The following is a 9,702-nucleotide window of genomic DNA, read 5'->3' as shown; positions in this document are numbered from 1 at the left end:
AAATAAATCGTCTAATGAGCTTCAAAGTGGACGTTAAATTACCTTAAGGGTAAGTTCCAATAGCTTCGGTGCAGGTCCATAGATTTCAAGAATATGTGTAGAAATTCTGAGAAGATTGAATACTTTCAGGGCAGCTCCATTAAATTTGGGAAAACAGCGGGAATTTTACAGAAGTTTCTGGAAAATTATGAGAACTTCAGTACACTACTGTGAACATCAGAAATATGTAGGAACTTCAGGAAAGTTCCTAGAATTACAGGAAAGATAAGAGTAGTTCAAAGCAGTTCTATTAACTTAACAAAAATGTAGTGAACTCGGAAAAATAATGAAAGTTCCAAGAATCTTTGGGAAGTCACTTGAATAGAATGCGAGAACATAGGGAATGTTCCCAGAACTTCTGGAAAAGTTTAGAGCTCGTCTAAGAAGCTCCACAAACTTCAAGGCAATTCCATAACTTCAGGAAAACTACAGCAATATTAATCAGTTCTGAGAACTTCAGGGATATTTGAAAATCTTCCAGAAAGTCTGGAAATCTTCAGATATGTCCAGAGAACTTAAGGAAAATTAAATAAAAAAAAACTTGAACGATGTTCCAAGAAGCCTAGGGAAGCTAGATTTAGAGATCTTCAGTGAAGTACAAAGATTGAAAGGCCAGTTCCAATAAGTTCCAGGAATATTCCGAGAATTTTCGGAAAGTCCAGACTTTTTGGAAGTTTAATAATCTCTTAGAGCAAGTTCCGAAAAAATCAGGTAAGTTCCATGAAGTTAAAGAAAGTTTCGATAACCTTTCAAGATATTCTGGGCATTTGAAGGAAGTGCAGTTTGAAGATGTTTCGATCATTTTCTTTTATTTCAGAGCTTTACAAAATCACTTCAGGAGAATTTCGAGAACTTCACGAAAAGTCCGAGAACATCAGAACTGATCTGAGAACCTCAAGGCAGCTCAATTAACATCAATTGAATATCAAGACTTTCCAAAAAAAAAATCAGTAATGCAGGAAATTTCCGAAAAATTTACCAACGTTCCGAGAGATTAAGGAAAATTGCGGAATATTCGAGTAAGTTTATGAACATTTGGAAAATGCGGAAACATTTTTAGGGAAGTTCCGATAACTTCAAGGCAGTTTTGAGATCTTTAGAAACATTCCAAGAATTTTAGCGAAGATCAAAAAACTTTTAAGGAATTTCCATTAGCTTCAGAAAAAAAAATCTAGAACATTTTTTTAAATAAGTTGCTAGATCATCAGGAACGTTTCAAATACTTGATGCAATATCAATGAACTTCAGTGAACTTCCACTAACTTAAGGAAAATTGTAAAAACTATCAAGTTCAGCCCAAAAAGAGAGTTTTCATGTGATATGTATGATTTAACTTAAATTTGTAAATTTGGCTTTATATCGCAATTTTTTCTTGTTTCAAAAAAATGTGACGACCGAAATGTCCCAATGCAAAAATCCCGTTACAATCGCTTCCAGTGGAAATTCCCCGCATTCCGCGAGCTACAAACGTCACGCAGCGTAATCACGAAGTTCCGTGCATTCGGCCCATAATGAGCTCCAATTTCGGGGTAAACCTGTGCGTATATTATGCACCACACGTAGTATGTAGGTAGTTGGCCAATTCTCTCCGGCCGCCGGAGAAGGGCCCCAATTTTCGATGCATTTATAAGTGATATTAATTTCGCGTTTTATTAACGAAACATGGCAATAAAGCCCTCAACCGCGCCCTACAAGTTGCAGCAATCGCCAGTCACTTTCCTCCGTGCGCGGGGCTTTTGATTGCCTCTTATCATGGAATCCTGACGGTCGGTGGTGGTTTTGAGAAATTGTTCTCCCTTGGCGGATGTTTTCGTTTTAATGATTTTAATGGTGAATTAATAAATAATTTAAAAAATCATTAACACACGTTTACATCGGCTCGGGAGCCCTCGTGGCCGTTTCGTGATGGGCAAGTGACTAATGCGCAGGTCGGCAAAGACCAAACGGTGCTCACTCCCGTTGATGGTTGTTATTTCCGATAACAGGTTTCGCATGTAAGCGGACCACCTCGAGAGATATGGCCTCCGATCGGACCGGGGTGGTGAAATCGAAGAATCCGTGCGTTCGTCGATAAATTGGAAGCCCTGCAACCTGCAACCCGTGGGATCAATGAACTCTGAGTTGTTCATCTTCATAATGCGATCCGAATCAAAACAGTGTTTAACGAAGGGCTTGCGTTCTCCATCCTTTTAACTAAGGCAGCGCAGAAGCCCATCCGGAGAAGTACCGCGTGGAAATAAAATCAAAATTAATCGCCTTCTTCGCATATATGACTTGATAAAGATCCCGGTTCGGGACTCCCTCAGGTGCTCTGCATTCCATCGTGATGCGGGTGCAGCATGTCGGGAATCGTGCACGCCGGTACTGAATTGCAGGCAGCAGGAATGCACTTGGCTCTGATACAAGGCTCCAACTGGGGGCCGTGCAAAAATGATTTTGTATCAAAGTTATTGATTTCGATTCCGCATCTCGATACAAACCGTTCGTCCTCTCCCGCGTGCTGGTGATCCCCAGGGAAGAGGGTGAGCTGAGTACTGCACTGTGTTGGTATGTTAATTTGGAATTCTTTCCCTCAGAGACTGCAATATCGCGGGCAGATCGCATTTGATACATTGCACTTCAACATACACTTGCCGGAGCATTTCAGCAGCTCTATAGCAAATGCGCTGATTATCGATATCTCTTCAGCACTGCAGACTTCCCGCGGGAGCGGGAGCGGATTATGGTGAGGTCCACGTGACTTTGGTGGATTCACATTAAAATACGATAGAATTTATGACCATGGACTTCTCCGCGTGGCTGTATCCCGAGGGGAGCGCATTTTCATTTTCAGGGGCGCGCGCGTTTCGATCTGATCTTAATGGATCTTTTTCACTGAGCCTATTTGCTAGCGTCCTCCCCGGTCGGTCGGTCGGTCGGTTGGGCATGGACGATGCGATGCGCACACGGATAACGCCAGTTCCCGGGGCAAATTAAGTGGATAGAAATACCATAAATAGCGCGATCCGGGGGAGTTCAATATCAAGTGCATGCGGGTTTCTCTCTCTACTCCGTCTTGATAGCTTCCCCGGAGAGTTCTACGCTTACCTCTGGGATCGCTGCTGCTGTTGCTGATGATGCCGTGTTGAAAGCTGCTGGAAGTGATGCTGTTGGCGCGTTCCGTGTTGCCTAGGACTGGTTTCCTTTTATTGCCTATGCCAGACAGGGCAGGGTAAATTAACATGAACTTTAAAGGGTCCACTGCAGTCTATTATGATGCCAATAATCGTTAAGGAAATTTGGCAGAATCGTGTGTGGGTCGCGTCCAACCATCGAACGATGAGGCTGGTTGCGTTTCGTGGTTGCTTAATAATGACCACACGCAGTGCGGAAATTGATTGGGTTGGGGATGAGTACTGAAGCACTATAGGATAATGAACAGCTATGCGGAAAGAACTTTTCGTTTTGAAGCGTGGAACTGATTACTGCACATTGAGGATATCGGTATTTGCTCAGGAAGACATTTAAATAGAAATACTTAACGAAAGGTGTTTAACAACTACTTCATATTCTATCTACAGTTTCATGAAATTATACATTTCACAATGAATCTGACATGTGCAGTGGGTACGTATTGTACAATAGTATCCCTAGTAACATTTTTGGTTATATGAGTGTTATGTAGACTATGATTTAGATATGTAGAATGCTTTAAAACCACGTTAAAACTTGCAATGTTACTTGAGATGTACAAGAGAGCTTGTTTCTTTCTTTATATTTAGTATCTTCACACACACCGTTGGATACAATCATGTAAATTTCCGCGATATATAACGGGTCATAACTTAAAACTGAGAATTTTCATTTGGGCTCATAAGAAACACATGTTTTAGAAAAGAAAAAGTGATTTATTTTAAATGAAGCTACGAAACGTTTCTACAAAAATTAATTTGAATAGGGCCCGTTATCATGATGTGAGAACATGAGCACTGTACAGCATTTAAATCGTTTTTACGAATGCAACTTTTGATTCGGTTTATCAGCTGATTATAATTCTTGGCCCTCCAATTGTTTTCACACACCAACGAACTTATATTAAAAAAAAAAAAATCTTCAATTGGGCGACACTGAGACAAGTTTGTTGGATTGCGGGTTTTTGGTACATACGGGTTATTTAGATTTTCCAAGATGGTTAGTGTTTTCTTTACATAGTGCGATGATGCTTCATTCGGCCAAAACACGTTGTTTTCGTCTGCGTGATATTTTTGAAGAAATGGAATCAAACCGCTAGGCTTGAACCATGGCTTAGAAATTTCTCTCTGATATGGTGGTATACAGCATCACTTTCTGTTCAAAGTTGTATTTGAATTTGAAGCTTACAACTATTATCGGAATAATATCGATAATTTCCAGAAATGTGAGATTTTGAGAGACGAAAGTAACTTTCATCATTCAAAACGAAACATTTTCCTGAGTAATTATTGTCATCCACAAAAAAAAAATGGGTTTTAACGTTCGAAATTTGTTGATCGGTGTATTCGTAATCCAGCTCTTGCCTGGACCTTCTGCACATAACTTTGCGAAATACCGACCTTTTCGGAAACATCACTTGTTGAAATGTTGGGATTTCTGGTGAAATTACCCTTCACTTTTCCCTACGGGAACCTGTTTATAACTCTTGATACGGTTGAATTATTGATACGCAGTATTTTTCCTAGAGCACGGTGGGACAGCTACAGATTTTCCAAATGAGTGCAAAACATTTGTTCACACGTCCATAACTCGATCGTCGATAAGTTCCAATGTACTTTTATTTGGCTCCTCTTTTTTAATAGGTGCGATTTTTTTTTACCTTTTGTGATTCAGTTATTTTTACTTGCATACATCATGGTTTGCGAAATTTGTGCTTGCGACACTTCTGTCGACTCGGTCATGTGGACGTGTGCAGGTTGCGCAAGAATGTTCCATGCTACCTGCATTGGAGGAACTGTACAACGGAACTCACTTCGCAAGAAGGACAGAAAGGTATCGGACTTTACATATTACGTACTACCATGCTGCGAGTCCTGTAAAGAGCTTTTACAGGCAAAACTCGATTTTAAAAGCATTGTTGAACAGCAAAAACCGATCAAAAAGAAACTGAATGCCAATGCGGAGGTGATGCACCGACTCACGTTTCAACAAGAAAAACCGAACCTCGTCCATGAAGCGATCGATGGCATAGAACTTTTGCTGACAAGTATGAAAAATGAGTTGGCCACAATTAATAAAAGTAACAGTTCAGCTGGCAGTATCGTTGCCATAAAAAACTACAATGGACAACCCTACGGGGTTGTACGCAATGGTGACGTAGGACCACGTGGTCTTATATAATAAATGTTATTTGTTATCTGCAGCAGGAGCTTGTGTTTTGTGTAGGAATAGGAATTTGAGCGGGGTTCTCTCTGTTTCTACTCTATAGTATGACGTGCTTGACATAGATGGCCCACAGCAACTCACGAAGAGCTACTGATTCCGATCGATAGCGGTGCGGCTTCATCCTCCTTCTATGGATGCTCATGTGGGCTGCAGCTTGTTGCTTGCAGGCAGCCTTTCGTTGTGTACTGGATAACACCACCACTCACACACAGCACTACCAGACGCGTAGAAATATTTCTGATCTATTGGTGATAAAATTATTGAAATTGATCCAGTGACAGCTGAGTTATTAACGTTCAAAATCTTGTTACATGTTCCATTTTCGATTTTCACGAAGTGTACCCCGATATAGAAATCACATTTACCTCGCTACTTGATACTGCAACGATGTCAACAAAGGAGAATGTTAATGTGGTGGTCAAATCGATGACGTCAGTGTTATCAACTGACCTACGTAACTTAAATGATGAGATTAGCCATCTCACCCAGCTCTCTTTAGATACCACGGCAAGTTGCACAATTCAAACTAATTCAATGTTGGAGCTTGAAATACTCGATGAGGTGAAGGCGCTGCACTATGGGGCGGCTCCATACAAAGTGGTGGCCAAAAATATTTTATTGGTTTCTCCGCACTTTTTGATGGTATTATAGTAAGTTAAGCATAAAATTAGTCATATTTATGTATTTTCATCGCATCCGGAAGGTGTAACTAGTATTAAACCCAGTAATGAGCTACTTATTCCTGAACAATAAACTTGAAAGTTTGTTTTTAATTTTAGGGACAGTTCAAATGCAAATCAAAACTAGAATAAGGTTGCTGTGCATAAGATTAAATAGGAAAGGTGGAGGTGGAACCCCCCCCCCCCTCCTAGCCAAGACCTGACCCCTCCCCCATTTTTTTTATATATGTGATATAAGAGTATTGTTTTACCAATCAGGTATTTTGATGAAGAATTATTTGTCTATCGAACCTCCCCTCTACTGAAAATATTGTTTCCATCCAAATCTCGCCTTTAGCATCATAAGGGCGTATCTGCATTGATCGATTTTCTCTTTCGTTAATAACTTGGTCAAACCGAAACCGATCGACGCAATTTTTGGACTGTGGCAAGATGTTATGATCAGTGCTGCGATTTGTCATTTTCATTGAGAAAACTTCAGTGGATATAGACAAAATTCATTTCAGCAGCAACACTGATAGAACTGAAAATCAAAATTTCCTTTGTCAAAATCTCACTCTTTTCTTTGTCAGTGACAAAGATTCCCTTGGTGAAAAAACTGTGAATTTGCGCATTCTGTGTCACATTATTGTTCTCCAGGCTGATAATGATGATGATTCGTATTCACTTTGCTGGTTCTATGTAACTGTTTTGCTAAATTAATTTGATTTCGATAGTAATTCAGCAAATGAAAAAACTGCACATCGTCGTCACTGATAGTAATATCACTGACAATTGATATTGATTGCTACTGATGGTGACTCTCTGCTGAAATGAGTGACCAGGGTTGTTTTGTTATTATCAGTTTTTAGAGTCGAAATTTTGCAGCACTGGTTATGATCCTTTTCCGTCAGTAAAAAAATCACGTCGATCAGCTTCGATTTGGTCAAGTTATTAACAAAAGAGAAAATCGATGAAGACAAATCGATCAATGCAGTTATGTCGTTATGATACTCAAGGCGAGAAATAAATCATTAAAGCTAGTCGAAAGGATCATTTTTTTTTACTATGTTTCCATTATTTTTACTGAACACATATCAACATCGTTAACTAAGTTGAACTACATTTTTTATACTGCAGGGATGAATATACTACAAAATAAAACATAATTTTCTTTGACTAATTGTCATAATAAAATTTATTTAATAACTTTCTCCTAAAACTTAATTAAATTCACAAGCAATTCTACTCATTTTCTACATTTTCATCAAGACCAAAATTATCATCCAGTTGTTCAACATCATCCATTAATGCATCTAGTGCATTGCCTTCAGTGTTTATATTTTCAGAGCTGTCCAGATCTTCGAATACTAAAAGTGATTTCACAACATCTGGATATTCAAGTGATACCTGCTTTCGGATTCTATTACCTAGATTTATTGAACTTATCAAAGGATCAGATGAGTTCATAGCTCGAATAAAGACGTCATGTAGATTATCCCCAGACAACCAGAAGTCGTATAACAATGTACAGACAGTATCGTAAATTGCTACAGTTTAAGTCAAAATCGCATATTAGAATGGCATACCTCGCATTATGTTTAAGTTAAATCGTATAGAATGCAAATTTCCGACTTACATATATGCGATGACTCATTTTTCCGTCGTACTGTATCACAAATTTAATCGGATTACATCGTAAGACTTTTCAAAATGGATTTGTTATTACAGATCAAATTGCATATGATGTTAAATCAACTCGTTTAAAATCAAACAAAAATATGCACGTATATGGCCTCCACTTTTGTACGTATAAGCCATTTCTTTGCATTCTATATAACTTGTTTGTTTGTATATATGTTTGAATATCACGAAAACAACTTTGAATATACGTGCATTCTGGTTGTCTGGGTCAACTCGTGACCTTTTCCTAGCATGATGGGTACGACATTTTTTTAGTAGTTTATGTTGGCACTCTGCTGCTTCCTCAGCTAACATGCCAAGAGGAGCAGGTGAATGGATTATTATGCTTCCAGCGTGAGCGAGTACTTTATACACTGTTGCTGGAATTTTATACCAATCATACAAATTAAGATACCGCCGATATGTTTCCTTACAATAGTCATCCATTTTTTTTAGGATTGATCGGGTCTTGGTAATTGATTACTATTAAAATATTACGAAATCTAATAATAAGCTCTTCGTCGATATCCAAAACTTTGGAAAGTAATTCAGGAGTTGAAAATGCTTTTCGACACACATTTCCTGTTGTACTGGTCCCAGCTCCGCCTGCCCTGGGTTGATCAACTCGTACTCCGAACGCTTCGTACATTTTTTGAGTAACGAGTTTTTTCCGTTCAAGATATTTGGCCTTTAAATCCTTCGTGATCTTCCACGTTTTAATTTCCATCCTACAGTAAATATGTAATAAACACTCAAAAAATCGCATCCAAGCGTGCAGTGGAGATATGCCGTAATGCAGAGCATCTTCGTTCGAATCGTATCCTGCTTCAAACTTCTGTAAAGTATAAAAAAAAACATTGTTATTCTTATGGCCCTTAAATTTGAAAAAAAAATATTACCTCTATATCACTCATTGCATTCGGAGTAGCTCCACAAATTGGACAGTTGGACATGGAAGAAGTATCAGTTACATAATTAAGAACTTTGCCGTCGATCATACTCATAACGAAAATAAAATCGACCAAAACATATTCACCATTCGATAATTGGATTTTTACTGGAACAAGCTGACTTATTTGATTTTCAATATATATCTTGGTGTTAAGCACCATCTCTTTTGACTCTTTGATAAATTCCAGCATAATTGACCTACAGAACCGAATGCTTTGGGGTGTTAAAGTATGCCACAAAATGTTTTTCTTGTTGTTCTTATAATAAAGTTGTATAGGAGTAGTTGTCACTGAAAAGACGTCACTGTCATCTTTTTGATTTGGCGTTGATAGCGCTTGGTTGTATTGTGAATAGCCTGTTGAGCCATCCATACCCCAGCTGTTTAAAAGCACTAGCTCTGTGTCATCGTTGATATTCATTTGTTGGACGATTTCCGAATCGATGATTTGAATGATTCTTTCTGTTGTATGATTCATGAGTGCCTGTAATTTGACCTGAAAAGAAAGAAACATTTAAAGTTGGTGTACTGGAAAAATATGTGGATATTTATGTCTACCTGAATTTTTGATGATGACTCTTCGATTGACTCGGCTGAAGGTGAGCATACTTTTTTCATACTCTTAATTACATTGTAGCTCGGAAATCTTGATGGGTTCTTTTTCACTGTTTGCTCATATGCATATTTAGAAAAATCGCAGTCTAAAAAATATTCGAACGCCTCTTCAGGTGACATCAGAGCCCTTTCTATAGTGCCAACATTACCGCCAAATATTTCATCGGTTTTCCTTCGCTTACTTCTATCACTAAGCTCATCAAGCTGTTTTGTGGACGTCCGCGTCCATCATGGCCAGTTGACGTTGAAGGTGTTTCTGCGATGTACTCTGCAAGTTCCAAATGACTATCGAGCCAATCCTTATTGTATTTCTCAAAGCGCTCTTGTAGGCGGTGAGCCTTTTGCCACGCATTGTAAAAA

At 38.8% G+C, this 9,702-nt stretch overlaps 1 long non-coding RNA gene across 1 annotated transcript; it reads right to left on the bottom strand.

Moving 5' to 3' along the window:
- Positions 1–8,276: 8,276 nt before the first annotated feature.
- LOC135701026 (uncharacterized) lies at positions 8,277–8,772 on the bottom strand. The gene is made up of 2 exons (XR_010517616.1): positions 8,678–8,772; positions 8,277–8,613 (listed from the first exon to the last, which is right to left on the bottom strand). It is a non-coding gene; the product is annotated as an uncharacterized LOC135701026 (long non-coding RNA).
- Between the last annotated feature and the right edge of the window lie 930 nt (positions 8,773–9,702).

This window comes from Ochlerotatus camptorhynchus, unplaced genomic scaffold (assembly GCF_037179485.1).
Source record: "Ochlerotatus camptorhynchus isolate MF236.1 unplaced genomic scaffold, CSIRO-AGI_Acam_v1.1 ptg000014l, whole genome shotgun sequence".
NCBI classification, from domain to species: Eukaryota; Metazoa; Arthropoda; class Insecta; order Diptera; family Culicidae; genus Ochlerotatus; species Ochlerotatus camptorhynchus.
This window is presented reverse-complemented; position numbering and strand designations above follow the sequence as displayed.